Here is a 21478-nt window from a genome sequence, read left to right as displayed (position 1 = left end):
GCCACTCATTGTGACCTATTTACTTTGAGTTGTTATGATTAGGCACAAACCAGCATGCAATTTACAGATTATTTCCTTCAAATAAGAGGGTAGGCTTGTGCAAGAGACGAAGGTTCATAAGAATTGCGAGGAGGGAAAAAAAGGTTTTGTTGGAAAAGGGGGAGTAAAAATAGATGACACATACCACATAATGACATCTACAAATAGCACCCACACAAAGATCTAGGAAAAGATGAGATGATTCCATCAAAGTGGTATCGCTTTGCTGCTCTTCTACATCTTTCCCAAAACTGACTAAAGCACCAAGTCATATTTAGATTGTTAGTTAGAGGGACAAACGCTGAGCAATACAATCATGAATTGAAAGGTGAAAAAGTTCTAAGCATATTTGGGATTCATTCAAACCCAACCAAAGTCTGCATAGTGCCATTATTTACAATATTAATTTCACTCATTCGAATCATTCTGGTAGTACTTGTAGCTTTTCATAGTTCACAGTGCAAAGTTTATTTAACTATGGGAAAAAGAGCTACTGTGTAAATAATGCAATTTTGATTGAATTGAAGCCCAGGTCTAAGCTCATAAGCTTAGACTTTCAAAGCAATCTATTTGTCTATACGGTGAACAAGTCAGTGGGAACCACAACAACTTGAGAACAGCATCACTGTTTAATTTCAAAACATGAACCCTCCTTCTCCTGGATTCATATTTGTCACACGTTGCAACAGAGGAGAACCTGTCCGTATCCATGGCAGCTGGGCCGTTCTGTTTAGAGGCAAAAAAAAATGCAATTTAAATATTTACACAATATTATTTGTTCATCACCGTACTGTTTTATTTGTTACTGATGTAAAATAAATACTCACTCATTATAATTATGTTTGCCTTCTACCAGGTAGGACAGTGAACATTTTTTTTAACATTTACAACAAAAACCTGGGGACAATTTAGGATTAACAGTCTTGCTCAGGGACAGAATCACTGGTTTCTAACCTTGGCGACTAAGGAATTAGATCTAGCCACCTTTTGGTTTGACACCCTAACTGCTAGGCTACCTGCTGCCCACAAAACCTCATACTGAAAACTTCCTGCAGATCGGCAACTCCCCCACTGGCAGAGCTTCACTATGACACACAGGCTAAAATCTCAGTGGCCCACTCTTCCAACCAAAAGTCTCAGCAGCCAGTCAGTCACTTCCTGGTGAGGCTATTCTGTTGGGGTCATGGGACTGTGACACCCTAGCAGTCAGAAGTAATCAATTTGTCTATATGGTGAACAAGTCATTATAACATTATTGTAAGGAACAGTTTTACATACCAAGAACACTTGGAAGCAACTGCGTTTAAGCAGTTCTCTGAAGCAGGAAAATAATCGGGCAGCAGCAAGAAATATGATATGTTATGTGGATTATAATTAATGGACATTTTTGTAAAGATATATTTTTTTGTTAGGGAAAATCAAGTTTAAAGTGGAAATTACAAGCCTTATAAAAACTTGAATAAATTACAAATTGGCATATCCCGCTGTCATGGAACCTCCTGTGCCAAATCTTTTGATACTGTAGAAGTGTCTTTCTCCGCTGTCTGACAACCATGTCCAGCTTGGCTAAATGTACAGTTTGTGCTGCAAATGAAGACATTAACAACATGATTAATGAACCTAAACTAACCATTAATCTAAAACCTAATTGTAACCCTAACTCTTTAACTCAAAAATAAAGTTTTTGAAATGGGAACAAAGAAAACGTAAAATAAAATGTATAGCACCAAACACTGCTATTAATGCTAGTCTGATTATCTATAATATAATTAAATCACTTGGGAACATTAATAGCAATATCTGTTTTCAAGAATTCTCTTTTAACTCCCCGCCCAAGATTCCATGGACATCTACATGTCTTGATACCACAGGGAAAATGTCCTGATTAACAGCAATTTCCTGGTTTAGCCATTATTTGGGGACATTTCTATCCCCATTTATACTGTAAAACCTGTTACACACCCAGATGCACAAACACACACACACACACACACACACACACACAAACACACACACACAGTGAGACAAACTACATCCACACAGATGCACACAATGTTCGGATCAGGGTGACAACATGTACTGTAGACTGACACTCCCCTCTGGGTTGATGCCGTCACTACAAAGACGTTATACCCAGGGTATACAGGGACCCCCAAATCCCTTCACCTGAAGTGTAAGACGAGAATTAGATGGATAATCAACAAATATAGACGAGCATCAAGTAATAGGGCTTTAAAGCAACTGTCTAGAGGAAATCTCGCTTTTGTTAACTCAGGAAAATGATTTTCATGCCAATTCATTTTTTGAGCTGCAAAGTGACACCGTGTTGGTTTATTTCCCTTGATTAATTAATTACTGCCTAAACGTGACTCACTAAGCAAAGAGTGCCACCAAACGCTAAATCAATAGCCTCTAGTAGGTGCATGTTTGAGTGAGGGAAAACAAACATCTTAAAACTAACATTTCACTGAGGAATCTTCAAGGGGCCAAAAAATCTAAATGGAAGAAATGCTTTGTATTAAGGGTTAAATATTGTACAGTGCTGGAATTTTGTTCCTGTTCTAAATGTTATCACTGGATCTCGTAGTAAAGCATTGCTTTGACAACCAGTCAGTAATACATCATCCAAAAGTACTGTATTTTCTTGGGTCAACATTACAGCATGGCTCACAAACGGTGTATTGGTTAATCTATGACTTTCACCGCAGTGGAATGAAGGAGCTCTATTGTTTAGACCAGGAGGCTGAAAATGCTCCTCTAGCAACAAATAAAAATGTATTGAACATGACAACATTTGTTTATTAATAACCTCAACTTTTTTGTTGTTGTGTAACTTTCTTTCATGTTTTTTGTCCCTTATATTGCTCCTTCTCCAGAACTGAGGAAACATGGCGTGGGACAATATACCCAAATAGAGAGAGAGGGAGAAGGATAGAGAAAGAGAGGGAGGGAGAGGGAGAGGGAGAGAGGGAGAGAGAGAGGGAGGGAGAGAGGGAGAGATTATTTTAGGCCCCAGATGCATTGCTAGATAATAAGTACTGTAGGACTGGTTTACAATGTACTCTTGGCAGCAGGTCTACCTGCATTCTGAAACATTCTGTTCTCACTGGTTTTGAATGTCTTGGCAGTCAGTTCTTTGTTCCTGCCCACAAGCACACCATGGCTGTGAGAGTCAAAACTCTCCTTTACCTGCTCTCACCTGCGCCGCAGTGTACTAGCTCCCAGGTTGTTATTCAGCCCCGTGTTGGGACCTGTGCCAGTTGAAGCGTTTGGCAGAACACAAAGTTATGATCCGATTCTGGTTCAGTGTGGAGAGACAAGTGGCCGCAAGGCAGGAGTAAACCGAGCAGGCAGAGAATGTGTTGAATGTGGGAACAGCAGTCCTAGTTCCATGTAGGAATGCTCTGGCTCTGCATGATATGTCTAAAGGTTAGTCCATCTCTGACTCCACCTTCTATCTACTGCTGTACTCAATATCCTGTAGGCCTCCCGTGTGTCATGGTCAATGAATACATGGCTTTCAATGGAGGGGAGATCAGCCTCACAATATTTATTTTCTCAGACGTATCTCTCTCCATCCCTCCTTCTCTTCTTCTGTCTCCCCCTCTCTCCTCTCTATGCAATCCTTCGATCCACTTCTCTCGCTACTCTCTGTCATTCTCCGGGCTCTTTCTCTCCCGCTCCTTCTTTCCTTCACCCTCTCCTTTTCTCTCCCCGTCTCTCTAGAGTCATCCCCAGTCTTTTTCACTTCCTGCTTCCATGCCTCCCATCCCCTCTCAACCCCTCCCCTCTTCTTTCTCTCTACACTAGACTAGATAATGATGCATAGACAGTCTGCCTGTTGACTCTCCCCTTTTCTCCCTTCCCTTCTCTACTCCCCCTCCTCCCTAATCGTTCTCTCTCCCTCTTTATTTCCCTTTCTCTCCTCTAATCTCCCAATCTCCTTCCTCTCTATACCCTCTCCCTCCTCCACAGACAGGATATTGATGCGTAGACAGACAAGAAAGAAAAACAGAGAGACAGACAAACAGACAGGGTTGAGTCAAGGTAGACATTAAGTAGAGTTATTAGGGTTAGTGTTGAGCTGGGACTAGACATTAAAGGGTCGTTGTTTCAAAGTTTTTGCTTTGTAATAGAAGAAGATATGAGTGTGGTATAAGAGATATTGTAGAATTTCTGTTGGGCACCAGAAAGCACACTTCTATAGTCAAATGGAAAAGCATCCCTGTCTCTCTCTTCCATCAGTATGATTAAGACACGCAACTATCTCTCTTCAGAGCAATTTCTGACAAGGTCAGGCATAATTCCCCTGTAATTTTGTGGTTGCTACACTGTTTGCCTGATTTAAAAAAAGTGTTTAAAAAAAGTAAAAATAAAAGGCACTTAATAGTGTAATGAATTATATAATCTAAATCTCATTTAAAAAGAAAATGTATATACAAAAATATGTTTTTTACAACTTATGTTAGCTGGTTGACCCAATGTGAACATAAAACTTGTTTTAATTCATCCTCAACATAGTACTTCCTTCTCTTAGTGCAGTTTTGTACAAACTGCGTTCCATTATCTGTAACATTCTTTATGAGTGTCTACTTGACTTTTAAGAGTGCCTACATAGAAAATAAAACTTTTTTACACGTTACTTGTCCTTGGTGGAGCCATTGAGTGTCTTTCAGTGATGTTCCGATCAACACTTGAAAGTGCATGAATTCACTTGTGAAACAGAAATGATCATTGGAAAAGTTATTTCTACAGGATAATGTTTATTTCTTTATGGCTTGTTGACATGTTAAAACAGGATAAACGGGAATGTGTTGTTTATCTGTGAGATCTGTTGTTGTAGCTTTTTATTATGGGTGCGGGTACCAAGCAAACAATCTGCATAAGAGCGCTGTTCTGTTTTTGTAATGAGTAAAGCTAAGGGTCTATACACCCTATGGGCATGATCAACATTGGTGTCTTTTTATTATTATCATATTCTTTGATCGCCATATTGATAGGTTGCCGTTATTTACGTTCACTGTGAATTCTGTGAATTTTATGGACAGCCCAACACAGAGGTAGTGTATTCTACAGCGAGATTCAAATTCACTCAATCTAGATTGCGTTGAGGAGACCTTGTGACACAAATGTATCATTACTATCATTAGTGATTCGTACATTAAATAGTTGTGCTGTGGTGAAATGCCCCTTTAAAAAAGGTTTAAGCAGTACAAATGAAGGAATGAGAGAATGGGAGGGTTAAGGGAAAGAGAAGTGGTGGTGGAATAGAGGGCAGCTCAAGGGAGGTGAAGAGAGAATCTCCCCCATTTGAATTCAGTGTTTCCCCTTAAGTGTCGTGTGCCTGACATAGTTCACTATGCATCAAAGTGTTCACGCTATTCCCCACTCCATTTAAGACCATGTATTCACATGAGCGTCATTAGGTTTGAACCATATATTAAACAGAAATACGTACCAGGTTGATGCTTTTACCATGGCTGACTGTTGAGGATTAGCAACGGAAGGATCGTGCCCCTGGGTTGGGAATAATCCTTGTCTCCCTCCATACGAAAAATCTCTTGATGGGAGGAGCGAGGGCAAGAGTGGAGGACGGACTTCTTTAAGTTAAGCCTATTCCACTGTTCCGATTTCTAAGTCTCCTACACCCAAGAAAATATCCTAGCCTGGCAAGTTCTGATCATATACATGTAAACTCAGTGCTTCAGTGGCTGAGCATGAATGTTAAATTAAAAAGATAATTTACGTATAATAACACGATAATACATATTGTTCTTGCCTAATTCAGCTTAAAGGCATGGCTGTTCTGGCATGACAGAGTTTGTGAATGAATGTGTAAGTATCACCTGTGCTAGTAATCCTTAACAGCCATTGGTGTAATGGGGCAAAGGGCTTTACCCTGATGGCTAATGTAACCTCCGCCTTTGAGCTATTCACCAGATGCAATGCTGCCCAAAATGGCAGCCAAACCCCACTCCCTTTTAACTTGGCTCTTGTGGTTTGCATGTTTTGCTTGCGCAGCGCTCCTATTAGATATTCCTCTGTAAAACATGCCAAAGAACTATGCAGCACGATACATAAATATCTATATAAAGCTGTCTCTTTTTAAAGGGAAGCTAATTGTGTTATCTATAAAAAGCAAATGCACAGCTGCATTCTCAATTTAATATGTAGTCCTAATATATATTTTTTGTCTTTGTTGTTTTTGCAGTAATACCATGTACTGTTACATATGTTACTACACTGTTACCACTTTTACTATTTCTGCAGGAATTCCATGTACTGTTACATTTGTTACTACACTGTTACAACTGTTACTACAGTTATTTCCGTGAAAATCCACCACCTGTTTACCATCAGAGCAGAGCAGTGGGCAGGCTTAGCAGATGGAAAACACTTATACAGTGCTTTAAAACACCAGGACTGGATGTGAATGCATAAATAAATTGAATGAGATCATTATGCTTGGGAATAGACATACTTCAGGGACTTCAGAGTTTTTCCTTCCACATAATTCTATGTTACATCCAAATGGCTAGCTAGCTATTGGCTAATCATTGCAAACACTTTTTGGGGTTTGGTGGGAAACCAAACACAGCAGAAAGGAGAAACAGGTGCTTAAGCCATGGACAGCCAGCCAGGGGCAGTAACAGGAGATTTGATTGGTTCTTGGATCCCAGCTACCCTCCACTCCTTCCCTGAACGTTCATCAGCTGACAAGCAGTAGTCAATTGAGACACTAAGAACTGGAGCTACATTTCACGATCTGTGTGCTTTTCAGTCCTGCAGTATCCATTAGGTATCCAACCAAGCCACCACGCAATATCAAGCACCGACATTAAGCCCTCATAGTCACTGTCACAGTCTGATTGTCGTAAGGTGTTCAGTGGGTTGTCAGGGGCACACCTCCGTTGGCGTGTGAAAGGCGTAACGGTTCCAATGGTTGCCTGCTGGATACTGTTGTACACATAAGTGGCACACAGGCAACCCCTAACTCCTCCCCATAACTCACAGATCAGGTCTGAGGTGAGTCTCAGTGTGTAGGAATGTGCGTTGGTGGCACGGGGCATAAACACTGGCCACCGTGCGGTGTGGACATGCTTATGGTTGGTGTCATTATGGCACTGGAGTTTCCTTTATGTACTATGTACCCACAGTGTGTCTGTATATCTGTGTGTGTGTGTGTGTGTGTGCACAGATCGTTAGGGGCCAGCCCATTCCCTGTCTGTCTGGCCCAAGACGTGACTCATAAAACACAAACGTGATTATCAAACATGTCCGAGGCTGTCCTAGGATGCATCTATGCATTCACAAATATTACCTCAGGGATTATCGTTGCAGTCGCGTCTATGTTTAGAAGTGTGTCCACAGGAGGATTTGACGTCGGTTGAGTTGCCAGCCGTGACAATGGCAGTTGAGTGAGGTATTACCTGGCAACTGCTTTGCTAGTCACACTACTGCAATCTTCCCACCGTTCTAGATCCCAGTACCCACTTCCTCACTCACAATACCCCAGAATGATCCCTCCCTCCATCGTCTCCCCACGGAAAACGAGCACACCCGAACATCCACTAAATTATAGTTTTAGTAAGACCGTTTCTTTCTTTTTTTTTTTATATCCAATGTTGCAAAAATCCCTTCCAGTGCTCTGCAGAGAGAGAGAGAGGAGAAATAAATAAAGTTAGAGTGAGAGAGATGAAGAAGGATAGAATGAAATATAACAACAACATTCCTAAGAGCTATAATTTTCATCCGGTGGGTAAAAGAGTTGTCCATTATGGTCAGGGTGAGAGAGGAGATGTTACCCAGTCATCTGATGCTCAGGGCCGGCCACATCAAAAGCCCCTGTGGGGCCCCGTACCGGGGCCCTCAGCCTCTCACAGACACACCAATTACCACAGAAGAACCTCTGGCCCCCAAAAACCAGAACTTCTGCTCTCTCAAATCACTGAGCTCTCGCCCACAATTACAGCATACGAATAGTTGATATTATCCCAGCATATCTGTGATATGCCCTCCAAAAACTTAGTTGATATACCATGGCACTTTTAGAAACTTATGGCGGTTTACAAAATACTTAGGACCAGTTTATTTAAGAGCAAATCCAGTGTACAATTATTGACTGATGACAAGGATATGATTTGCGTTGATCTTAAAGATTATGCCTGAACAAACTATAGCTAGTCTGAAGTACATTCACATTAGTTTAAATAGCTATAACATTACTCAGATTCTTGAGAAAACACTTAACTAATAAGCATTGTACCTGTCGCATTCACTAAATATGCACTGCAAACGTCACCTTTCAGTTACTGCTCAACACATTATCACAAGAGGCAGTGTGTTCCCGCAGTGTTTTCATAGTGTGTGGGCTGTAACGGTGATGGTATGGGCCTGTGCACAGCCGTCAATCAACCGTGACCTCCTTTCTCTTCTCCAGATCGATGTCAGATAAGCATTCACACTGCTTATTACTTCACTGACTGACACAAAGGTGTAATCTCCACCAGAGCGTACACACCCAAACACCCCCCCACACACACACACACACACACGCTCCGGTAGTGCTCTGTTGTGTTCAGATGTGGTAACCTTGAACGGAATCCTATTTGGATGCAGCCCTAATCAATGTCAGACATCGCCGAGATGAGATCTCGTTCTACCTAAATGGTAGTCTTCTCACAGGACTGGTTGGCTCACACAAGCGGTGGTCATGGCCCAAGAGCGATAATGGACAGGAGATGACACGTGTGCTACTTCAACATCAGGTAGATTTATTTAGACTGTTACATATGACAGCTTTAAAGGTATTACACAAAAAAAGTCAACCTCCAACTCACAAACATGACACGGCCTCTGGTTGGACATGCAGACACATAGGATCTACGCACTTCAACGTGAGCTTCCCTGAAACCCGGCAAATGTTGATAGGAGCAGTGAAAACAGCCCCAAAAAGCTGTTTGTTTTCTCAGAGGTAACCACTGCAGAGTCATGAGGTGGAGATGTGAACGAGGTCCTGTTGGATCTCCAACACACTAGCTCTTTGTGAGGCGAGGGGAACTTCAAAAGACAACAGACCCCGGTGAGACGCATTCCACACATGTTTAATTTCCCTGCAAATAATCAGCCGCTTCAAAAGGCGGCACGGAGCAGGGGGACTGTGTAGTTTCCACAAGAGATGCTGCTGTTTTATTCCAGGGGTACAGGGGTACTGGGGGACTGCTGAGGTATGGTTACCACCTTCCCAGGCCACAACATCACATGGAACAAGTCAAGTGAAACTCAACTCCCCATCCCCCACTCGGTCCCTTTCAACCACGCAACCATAATATTATTCCTCTGAAATGTGCTAATAACGTCCATTAGGATAATATTCAACATGTTTCTGAAGTACAGTGTGTCTTGTTCACAGTTAAACATCAGAAAACACATTGGCCAATTCCCCAGAATTAGAGAAAATAATCTGAAAGTGAGAATCCTTAGATGGTACAGTGATTTTTGGACTCATAAATATATTATATACGTATGTTGATTATACAATAATATAACTTTCATTATGATATGTGCATGTTGTTTCCAGGATGCTGATTGGCCGAAAGCCGTGGTTAATCACACAGCATACCATGAGTATTTGTATTTTTGTATTATATACAAAAATATTTGTATTTTCCTGACCAAATTATGTTGGTAGCCAGTTTATACTACTAGAAAGGCGTCTCAGAGCTTATACCTCGGAAATGTCCTTAACCATTGTAAATACCCCCTCGGGCCCTTTCATTTAAATATATTGTGTATGCTTCATGAGATTAGGTCAACTGTTGCACCCCATTATAACCACTTTTACTTTTGTTAAAATTAACAATGTGTAGCCTCAAAACAAAAATATATTTTGGGATTGTCAGCATCTGGATCAAAGTTCTAATGTTTTGTGTTTTGAAGTTTCATGATGGGACCATTCAAGTTGTGAGAGGTGCGTACAGGCATTCCTGTACAGTATTTCCCACGAGGCACAACATTTTTTCTTTTGTTTAGCAGGTTGCGCTAGACCAGAAAGACAGTGTTGTTCTACGTACTGGGAATGCTTTGTTAAGAGCCCTACAGGCTGTTCTTTACTCTGCATATCTGGCGTACCTGTGGATTGGTTGAAAGTAGGTTTGTTTGTTTGTGCTGTCATTGGCTCCTTTGTCTTCCATAACTGTCACCACAATGTGTGCTATCCCACGATGCCATTCTCCTACTGTAAACACCAGATACACATTGTCATGTGACTTGAATGTCAACTATTCATAGACAGGACATCATGTCAGACTTCAGTATGTACATACTTGTGTGTGAATAAAACACACTTAAACATCACAGAGAAATGAAAAATAAAGATAAATAACATGAAGGTGATGTTTGTGACCTCTGTCAACACCCAACTGTTCTGGAGACACCAGATATATTAATGGTTTGCTGGATACTGTACATTCTACATCTGTGTCAACTGCCTGCCTATAGCTACATGCCTGTATCTACCTTCCTTCCTGTAGGCCTGCCTACCTGCCTATCTGCCCGCCTGCCAACCTGTCAATCTGCCTGCCCACCTACTGTACCTACCAATATGCTTTCTTGTCTGCCTTCCCACCCACCTGTCCGCAAATTCTGGAGGTTAGACTGTAGGAAGGAAAGATGAAGGGGAGAGAGGAGAGAGAGAGAGAGAGAGAGACATGGGAAGGCCCTTAGACCATACAAGCAGACAGGGATAAGCTGAACACTGTCTAGACTGAGGTACCTGCATTCCTCCGGGAGAGACTCATAGCAGTCAGCTTAAGGCTACTCTTGAGCAAGACACGTGGGCAGTGACTGTGAAGTTACTGCACACAGAAGACATTGACCTTCATCTCTCTTTCTGCTTCTCTTTGCCTCTCTTCTCTTTCCCCCACATTCTTTTTCCATCTGCTGGTCTTCATCCTCCTCCTGCTGCTGCTTTGTCTTTCCTCCCGACCTCCCTGTCGAACTCCATCAACCCCTTCACTATCTACGTCCTAATGTTCGGTCTGGCCATAGGATAACGAGCAGTTGTGATGAGGGCCTGTCTTGCATTTATGCCATGCTAAAACACCCGCTCCTCGTCTTTAACCCCTTCTCTCCGCAAACACAGCGAGGCCTCACATTACACAGGCAGCCAAGCCCCCAATCATGGAATTATACAACCTACACAAAACATGTCATTTTAACTTGGCAACTAACTGTCGAGCTGCTGACTGACTGTAATTCAGCGACTGAACTCACATGCGAGCGCACACATGCGTGCAGCCAAGTAAACATGCCGCCGATGTCCTACTGACTTGGAGGGGAACCCCTACAAAGACGGTCTCATGGGTGGATTTGTTGAAACAGACATATTTTGGGGGAAAAAGAATAGAAATGTGTGTTAAAAGCTACGGCGAAACATCTCAGCATCTATCATTTCAACCTTTGAACACACAAAAGCATCTATGGAGAGGGGCTATAGAGAGGGCCCCTGTAAAGACTGCCTGCTGGTAGTTAAACAAGGCTCTCAATCATTTTATCATAACTCTGGGGAGGTTATAGCCCATCACATGGGATTCATGGCCATACCTACTCTAATAGCCATCTAGTTGTCTTTGCTACAAAGATAAACTACATAGATAAAGTAAGTTATAATAAAAATAATTTCTACGAAGATAAAGTTGTAATAAAAATGATTTTTTTTTCATTATAGATTAATAATCTTAAAGTGATTGAAAGATAAAATTAAAATAAAATAAGAAATACAAATATAATAATATGAAATAAATAAAATAACTATCAGATCAAAATAAAATGTATATACAAAATATATACATTAAAGTGTAATGATAATACAGTAAACAAATATTATAATACATATTATTATATATTAATGTACAGTATAATTAGATTAAAGGGAAGGGTTGGTCAACCTTTAGAGGTGTGTCTTAAAGCCTGCTTCAAAAGCAATGACTGTCTGTGCAGCTCTGAGGCCAGTTCCAGAGGTCAGGTCCAATGTAAGAAAAGGCACGGTCTCCCAAATTAATTAACATACAATTAATTTCTACATAACAGAGCAAATGTATATGCACCAAATGTCAATAGATGAAAGGAATGTACATTCCATGGAACAATAATATTGAAATTAGCACACGTGTAAAATGAGGAGCAAGCTTGAGTACAGAAGACAGTACAGGTCTACACACTGGCAGGCTCAGCTGTGCAGCTGTCCGAAACTGTGACACTACACTCTATGAAAAACACAGCAACTATTCACCTCTTTTATAAGAAGTTAAGCCTGGGACTTTCAGATTCATACCTTCCATGATTTTCATGAGTTTCCAAGGAATTTTCTCCAATCCTCCTTCGTTCACTCATCCATACAGGGTAAAACTGGAGAAAATAAAAATGATTTGCAAGGATTCTGGCCATAACAAAATATTAACATATTACAAAATGACCTGGTTGAAGACAACATGTTCTGGTGTCTTCAGCAGAAGGCATTTAAATTAGATGCACAAAAGCTCACTGACCCATTCCAGCTGACTCATGAGTCTTCCATGAAAGTGCATGGTAAAATATTCTTACAGTACATTGATAGATCATTTGTTTTGTGGAAAAACGACTTAACGTGTTTGCAATCAATCATGAAGTCGAATGTTCAGTGTAGTGTGAATGCCTCGAGAGAATGAAACCCCTTTACATACAAATCCTCCAGTCCCTTTTGACCACTACTCAATAATCAGTCAGTCTGGTCATCCATCTGTAAGAGCACTAAAGCTTTGATTGGACCCCAGTCATTATTGCCCAGACGAAATGTCTTAGCACCAGACTGAGTGCGTCCCTCTCGTTCTCTGAGTGAATGTGAATCGGTGCAGCCCTCTGGTAGCTCTGTCATTGTCATGCAGGTTGGGGTTGTAGCAGGGCTTTGATTCCCCCTGATAAACATTCCAGTCCAAACAATGGCAGTGTTTGTTTAGCCTCAAACAAACACCTGAGACAGGTACACTGTGGGGGTCCCCCAGGACGCTGTCGACGGCCTCCTGTCTCCCGTCTCTCACTGCCTCATTAGGGGAACAGGGACCAGTTCCCATGAAAGGCTCTTAAATAGCACCCCCAAGACCCCTGCGGCAGCCAACACAATAGGCTACCTAATGAGGGATTGGGGAGAGTCCACAAGAATGGAGTAGGGATGGTGGTGCTAGTGTGTGTGTGGGTGTGTGTGTGTGGGTGTGTGTGTGCATGCGTGCATGCATAGATGTTCTCCAGGTGAGCAACAGTGAGAGGACGTCTCCTAAGACCTGTCCTGTTGAGAACATAGACAGTGTTCCTTGATGCTAATGCGTACACAATTGCAAAACATATGCACCGAGCACACCAGAGAGTTACGACAAGGTGCTTAAGTCCAGACTCCTGTGTGAACATCTGAGAAATAACAGAGCAAAGACTCAGGGGTTCATTACTCATATTGCACAACACTGTGACAGACAAAGCTCTGGCAGTTTGTGAGTCAACACGTCAGTTATTTCTAAGCAGTAGTGACAATGCCAAATGTCTCATGTTCACATCTGTTAAAATGTAGACTGAGGCAGGATTCAATCAAACCAACCATAACATTATTAGTGCTGTGTCCCCCCCCCCCCCCCCAAAAAAAAATATTCCCATAGCCACACATGTTTAATTCTAATAAAGTGAATGCATACCTGTTAGGGGAATTGTCATGGTAGTAGTTGTATTTTTTATACAAGTACATAAGACCAGACTGGGATTATTTGACCACAGAAAAAACTGTTCTTACATTTGGTTTGCCAAAGCCAACTGCCTAATGTCTAGTCTCAGTATTGATATTGTGTGCATATATTATGAAAACTTCACAAACTAGGCTTTTGCATATTCTCAGTTTAGATAGGACAATGGGCATCTCAAATATTTTAACTTCCCATATGCCATTCTGATCTGTTAAATATACTAGATTAATTGGTGACTACAAAATTAGCTGTCATTTGTCTAATAAGATCTAATTAGGCAGAGTAATTAAACAGCACTAATGGCAGCCATCATTGTTGGTGTGTTTTTCACACCTCTTTGCTACTTGTCACTTTTACTCAGGGACATTTTACATCTCACACACCCTGCTTGCTACAAAGCTCCTGTATGGCTCAGCTCGCATCTGATTAACCGGTAATAAGACTTAGCATCCATTATCAATGTGTTTTGCCTAATAAAAGCATGCATGATTCCTGTCATTGATATAAATTGTGAGATTACATTTCTGTTTAAAAGCTGGGCCCTTGAGGTTAAGAGTTAGGCCTACTTGGCTCTGATAGCATTTGTCTGAGTATACATAAAGACTAGATCGAATAAACAGTGATGATTCTATTTCATTTGGATCATATCATCAAATCCTACCTACTATTTCTCAATATCCTTTTCGTAATTCATAAAAACTTTAAAAGAGTATAAAAAGTAATAAGGGTTCAATAATGCATCTGTCCTTAATTCCGTAGATATGACTTCACTATTACCTGCAGGCAGAGGAATCATCAGCTAAATCGCGTGTCAACAGAAAGTCTCATGACTGTGTGAAATTAAATGAGACGGACAGGTGATTAATATGTTTGAGGAACAAGCCTTGCCTGGCTGGTCTGGTCCATCTGAAGAGTACTGCACTCCAACTGATCTGGCTGTAACTCACTGACTAATACTTACTTATTTCCTATTACATTGACTGATATCCAAATATGCTAGTGACTGTGTCTGCTGATTGGCTTCTAAAGGTAGCAAGGCCGCAAAAAGGAAAAAATGAAAACAGTGGTACCGCCCATACGGAAATCTTATATATGAACATATATGGCCATATACATTAAATTACTTATATACATTAAATGATTCGATTTCATGTATAAAACTGGCCAATTCTTGTGTATTTTGACATATATATATACACATATACACCAATCAGCCATAACATTATGACCACTGAAAGGTGAAGTGAATAACACTGATAATCTCGTTATCATGGCACCTATCAGTGGTTGGGATATATTAGGCAGCAAGTGAACATTCTGTCCTCAAAGTTGATGTGTCAGAAGCAGGAAAAATGGGCAAGCGTAAGAATCTGAGCGACTTTGACAAGGGCTAAATTGTGATGACTAGGTCCAGGCAAGGAAAAGTAGTGAACCGGTGACAGGGTCATGGGTGGCCAAGGCTCATTGATGCATGTGGGGAGTGAAGGCTGGCCCGTGTGATCCGATCCAACAGATGGGCTACTGTATCTCAAATGGCTGAAAAAGTTAATGCTGGTGCTGATAGAAAAGTTTCAGAACACGCAATGCATCGCAGCTTGCGTCACTTACCTAGAGAATACATGGCACCAGGATGCACTATGAGAAGAAGTCAAGCCGGCGGAGGCTGTGTGATACTTTGGGCAATGTTCTGGAAGGAAACCTTGGGTCCTGCCATTCATGGATGTTATTTTGACAACCGACCTGAGCATTGTTGTAGACTATATGCACCCTTTGATGGCAACGGTATTCCCTGATGGCATTGGCCTCTTTCAGCAGGATAATGCGCACCGCCACAAACCAAAAATGGTTCAGGAATGGTTTGAGGAAAACAACAACGAGTTCAAGGTGTTGACTTGGCCTTCAAATTCTCCAGATCTCAATCCAATCGAGCATCTGTGGGATGTGCTGGACAAATAATTCCAATCCATGGAGGTCCCACCTAGCAACATGTGGGACTTAAAGAATCTGCTGCTTACGTCTTGGTGCCAGATATCACAGAACACCTTCAGAGGTCTAGTGGAGTCCATGCCTCAACGGGTGAGGGCTGTTTTGGCGGCAAAAGGGGGACCTACACAATATTAGGCAGGTGGTCTTAATGTTATGGCTGATCGGTGTATGTACAAATATGTAGATCAAACCAAATACAGATTTGATAACCTGCAAAATTGGCAGTGTTTCCCACTTACAAAGCATGTAGAAGTCTGTAATCATAGGTACTCTTCAACTGTGACGGAATCTAAAACAAAAATGCAGAAAATCACACTGCATGATTTTTAAGTAATTAATTAGCATTTTATAGCATTGCATACGTATTTGATACATCAGAAAAGTTGAACTGCAATTACTGAGATCATTCGTTTCCTGTAGTTCTTGACCAGGTTTGCACACACTGCAGCAGAGATTTTGGCCCACTCCATACAGACCTTCTCCAGATCCTTCAGGTTTCGGGGCTGTCGCTGGGCAATACAGACTTTCTGCTCCCTCCAAAGATTTTCTATTGGGTTCAGGTCTGGAGACTGGCTAGGCCACTCCAGGACCTTGAGATGCTTCTTATGGAGCACTCCTTAGTTGCCCTGGCTGTGTGTTTCGGGTAGTTGTCATGCTGGAAGACCCAGCCACGACCCATCTTCAATGCTCTTACTGAGGGAAGGAGGTTGGTGGCCAAGATCTTGCAATACATGGCCCCATCCATCCTCCCCTCAATACGGTGCAGTCGTCCTGTCCCCTTTGCAGAAAAGCATCCCCAAAGAATGATGTTTCCACCTCCATGCTTCACGGTTGGGATGGTGTTCTTGGGGTTGTACTCATCCTTCTTCCTCCAAATACGCTGAGTGGAGTTTAGACCAAAAAGCTCTATTTTTGTCTCATCAGACCACATGACCTTCTCCCATTCCTCCTCTGGATCATCCAGATGGTCACTGGCAAACGTGTCTGGACATGCGCTGGCTGGAGCAGGGGGACCTTGCGTGCGCTGCATGATTTTAATCCATGACGGAGTAGTGTGTTACTAATGGTTTTCTTTGAGACTGTGATCCCAGCTCTCTTCAGTTCATTGACCTGCCGTGTAGTTCTGGGCTGATCCCTCACCTTCCTCATGATCATTGATGCCCCACGAGGCGAGATCTTGCATGGAGATTGACCATCATCTTGAACTTCTTCCATTTTCTATTAATTGCACCAACAGTTGTTGCCTTCTCACCAAGCTGCTTGCCTATTGCCCTGTAGCCCATCCCAGCCTTATGCAGGTCTACAATTTTAACCCGGATGTCCTTACACAGCTCTCTGGTCTTGGCCACTGTGGAGAGGTTGGAGTCTGTTTGATTGAGTGTGTGGACAGGTGTCTTTTATACAAGTAACAAGTTCAAACAGGTGCAATTAATACAGGTAATGAGTGGAGAACAGGAGGGCTTCTTAAAGAAAAACTAACAGGTCTGTGAGAAACGGAATTCTTACTGGTTGGTAGGTGATCAAATACTCATGTCATGCAATAAAATGCAAATTAATTGTAAAAAAATTATCCAATGTGATTTTCTGGATTTATGTTTTAGATTCCGTCTCTCACAGTTGAAGTGTACCTATGATATACAATGACATTCCTCTACATGCTTTGTAAGTAGGAAATACTTGTTCTCTCCACTGTATATGTTTACAACATACAGTTAAGCCCAAATGTATTCATACCCATGCCCAATTTTTAGCCATAGGGAATTTTTTTAATGTAAAATGGTCTTTTTTTCCGTCATGAGAGAGCATTCTACCTGTAAATTGAGAACAGCTTCTCTAGTCAACTATAAGTCATGGCTAAAACCAGAAATAGTTAAGCTATTCATTTGGCAAGGACATGAATACTTTTGTGCTTAACTGTATATGCTTATATAAGACATATAAGTTTCATACAAATATTAGATTTCTGTATGGGTGTGGAAAGGTAGGTAGTTAGTTTAACAGACTGATGTCCTGGGGGTAGATAGGTAGTTAATTTAAAAGACTGATGGCCTGGGGGTAGATAGGTAGTTAATGTAACAGTCTGATGACCTGGTGGTAGATAGGTAGTTCATATTTGTGCTATATTGAACCTTTTCAACCATTCTTTAGAGGACCATAGGAAATGGTTTTATATGTGTCTCATTTATATCATTATGAGTGTAGTTCTTTACAGAACCTTCAAATAAGGGTTCTACAGTGTCCTCTGTAATAAAAAACCTCCAAAACTTTGGATTTATAAAATCAAACAATTGCTATGAGATAAAAGTATAGATTCTCAGCTTTCGTTTCAAGGATTTTGTGTAAATATGGGTTTCACCATTTAGAACTGACAACACAATGTCTAGTGTTGATGGTAGGCTTTGCCTCTCTACCTATTCATCACCATGTCTTAAAACATCTTCAATTGAGTGCAAGGGACTACCTTGGGACTACCATGGTAAAACATCTTTTTTTGTAAGTCATGTTAATAACAAGGGACACATTAAATTCCCCGGTAAGTAGAGTCCGCAGAGTTTACTATATACACATGCCTTTGTTGACGGAAAATGTGTTTTTACTGGATACCTTAGAGTGGGTCTAGGTTCTATCCACACCTATGCAACAATGGGCAACGAAGGATGTCGATGATTCAATATCTGATCACTGATATGGAGACAAATCCTCAGTTGTTTCAACAGCCACTTTGTAAGGGTTGGTCATGCATTTCCATATGCCCAACCTACCACTACTGCCTATGGATCCCTAATCTTTTAGACTAAAGTATTGCATTCTTATACCTGAGTGATGGAGGTAGCTCAGATTAAAAACGTCTATTCATGTATAAATAAAACTTTTTATTATCGTAACCACTGGTAACAGATTTTTGTTTAAAATAACATGCTTTTGCTTTCCTAATTGCCCGAGTTGCACTGATCGCTTGCTTCCCTGAAAAGGTGCTTGTCAGCGGGGTTCTTGGAGGCCAAAGCTATGCGTCAAACCAGGTGTTTCGGGTGGACTAACTCAGAAAGTTCAGAACTAAACCAGGGGCTGAAAAGGTTTTTGGTGCAGACTTTCACGAGAGGGTCATGTAAGAAAACTATATTTAAAACAAGACCAGAATCCTCAACCGAGGGGATACTTTTCAGGCGATAGGTCTTGTAAGAAGGCCTGCTCATTAAAATGTTCTAAGTGGCATTGTACACTCATAACAGGGGGCTATTGGACGTAGGTGCCACTGCGGACACGAGCTGTACTGCTCTGGCCACAAGTCTTGGCAGAAGATTGCAGCTATAGTACATTTAGCATATTGTTGAAAATTAAATCTAATGAAAGCATTGAGGTTGAATCGGATGGGGGTCTGGACTATTTGGGAGGGATTAAGTGCATCTAATTTAAGTTTTGGCAGATGGGCAGATTGAGCGTATCCCAATTAGGTCCCCTATAGATTCATTTAAAGTTGTCAGAGTACAGACAAGAGCAGAAGGAAGTTGATAGCACACAGCAGCACTGAGAGAAATGCTTCTTAAGAGTTGGCTTTTTACAAGCAGCAGCACAAATTGTTTGGCCACAGACTTAGATAGAATGAGAGAGCGTTGCAGATTATCCTCACAAAAAATAGCTACCCTTCCACCTTTGGAGGACTTATCCTGACAGAATAAATTATAACCAGGAATGAGAGCCTCTGAGTTTGAGTTTGATTTTCTGAGCCAAGATTCTGAGATTCAAGAAGGCCGGGTTTAGACGAATGGCCTGAAGATATCAATTTGTCAAGTTTTGGAAGGAGATGCCGGACGTTTGCACAAATCCTAGGCTTTTTCAATCCCAAAGGTAATCAAACGTCACTTCATGATGACTGGAGTAAGTTCTACCAGGCAATAACCACGTATGTTAGGGCACTGAAACAACATTTGACATCTTGAAAGATTGAGACAACCAACGGGAAAAAGAGAGGTTAAATATGACCCCAAACACTCCCACTGGCTGCTCTTGGCATACTCTGAGAACATGACTGAGGATGTAGTCCTGGCCAGCAGCCTTCCGAGGGTTGTCGTCGTTAAGTCCTTCTTAAGAGAACATACGCCAAGGTTGTCTTTGGCTTTCTCTTTATGATCTGTTATTGTCCCTGAAACTTTCTTCTCATGTCAGACCTATTGAGCTGTGACTCAAATATGTCTTTGGAAGTCCAAAAAGGTTGGCCGACTGTTAGATATGGGTAACAAAACACAAAAAAACTAGACTGCGAAGGTGGCTAGGAGCCAGAAATTGGGCAACCAATGTTTGTAGATATTGTCGTGTACAACAGACAGGACACACATTTTTAAGGGTCTGGCAACAATGATTCTGAATGTTCTTTTAAAAAAGAAACACGGACGTATGGATGCATATTAAAATGAAGACACACACAACAAGAACACACACTTGGCATCCCTCTCCTGTACTTGGCTGAGGCATCTGGGCTGTTAACAGGCGGACTATGAGGTGTGTCTGCTGCAAGAACACAGGACAGCTCAGCTGGGAAATATTCGCCGCTCACTCTGATCCTGCCTGTTCCATGTTCTGTTCTCTGAAGCCAGAGTCCGCCTCCCACTTGACATGACAGCTGTCTGGGGAGAGACAAAGGCGCCTGTCGCCATAAAGGTATCTGTTAGTAGCAGCACCGCTGGCTAAAGCCTTGGCTGCACGGGGCACCACACCTACAAAACGGTCTGTACCATGGCCAAGCTGCACGTATGCAGGTGGCCACCTCATGTCTGTCACAGTTCTAGCCTCGTTCTATGTCTCATCTACCCTCCCCCCCAAAAAAAAAACTTGGCTGAAGGAATCCTCAATGTGCCTTTTGAGGATAAGAAGATATTCTGCAAAGGACAAGGCAGACAGCGAAAAGCTAAATTGTTTTCTTTAATGTGCTTGGACAAGAACAATATCCTTCTCTGCGCATACAGCCAGAGATCACTGAATGGTCATATGAGGCACGTTCAGAAAAGAAATAACAATTTTCTGCTTAGAAAACAACCATGAAGGAAGCTAGAAGAGGCAGGGTTGAGCAGGGGTGGTGTGTGTGTCCTGGTTGTAGGTCCTCTGGTGGTTGATAAGCTAGAGGGACTGGAGGGGTGGATGGGAGGGCCAGTGGCAAAACGGAATTTAGGAATTCCCCTGAGTCTAAAAAAAAAAACATATTTCTGGCCGTGTGCTCTGTGTTAAAGACTGGCTCAGAGTACAGGAGATGTAGATTTACTGGATCACAAACATCCTGTCAAAACACACGCTCACCTTACTAGAAACTATGCAAACCTAAGGCTTGACAAGTGCCAGGACATCACACAAACGTTGGGATCACCTGGAATAGCTCTGGTGTATATCAGCATATGAGGGATGTTCAGTGAGCTACATGGTAACAAGCGCCTGATAGTGTAAGATAACGAGGTGCAAGGGTCAACCAGTGGAGAAAAGCCCAACTGGAGCAGGGAAGATATCCCTGCTATCCCTTAGGAGAGCCAAACCACACACAGAGAATGAACACATGGCAGCAATACTGTCCAAATGTTCTTCTTTCTTAAGAAAATAAGCTGATGGTAGGAAAGCAAATAGTTGAAAACAATCGTTTTCATGAGGAACACGTCCAATACACTGGAAAACAGATCTGGTGAGATCCAAGTTAGACATTCATCGAT

General features: G+C 41.7%; 1 long non-coding RNA gene across 1 annotated transcript; it reads right to left on the bottom strand.

Moving 5' to 3' along the window:
- Positions 1-10191: 10191 nt before the first annotated feature.
- On the bottom strand, positions 10192-12042 carry LOC109616039. The gene is made up of 3 exons (XR_002197075.1): positions 11988-12042; positions 11314-11396; positions 10192-10276 (listed from the first exon to the last, which is right to left on the bottom strand). It is a non-coding gene; the product is annotated as an uncharacterized LOC109616039 (long non-coding RNA).
- Positions 12043-21478: the final 9436 nt, after the last annotated feature.

The sequence above is a fragment of the Esox lucius genome, chromosome 8, assembly GCF_011004845.1.
Source record: "Esox lucius isolate fEsoLuc1 chromosome 8, fEsoLuc1.pri, whole genome shotgun sequence".
NCBI lineage: Eukaryota > Metazoa > Chordata > Actinopteri > Esociformes > Esocidae > Esox > Esox lucius.
Note: the sequence above shows the minus strand (reverse complement) of the source record. Positions and strands in the feature narration are given on the sequence as shown.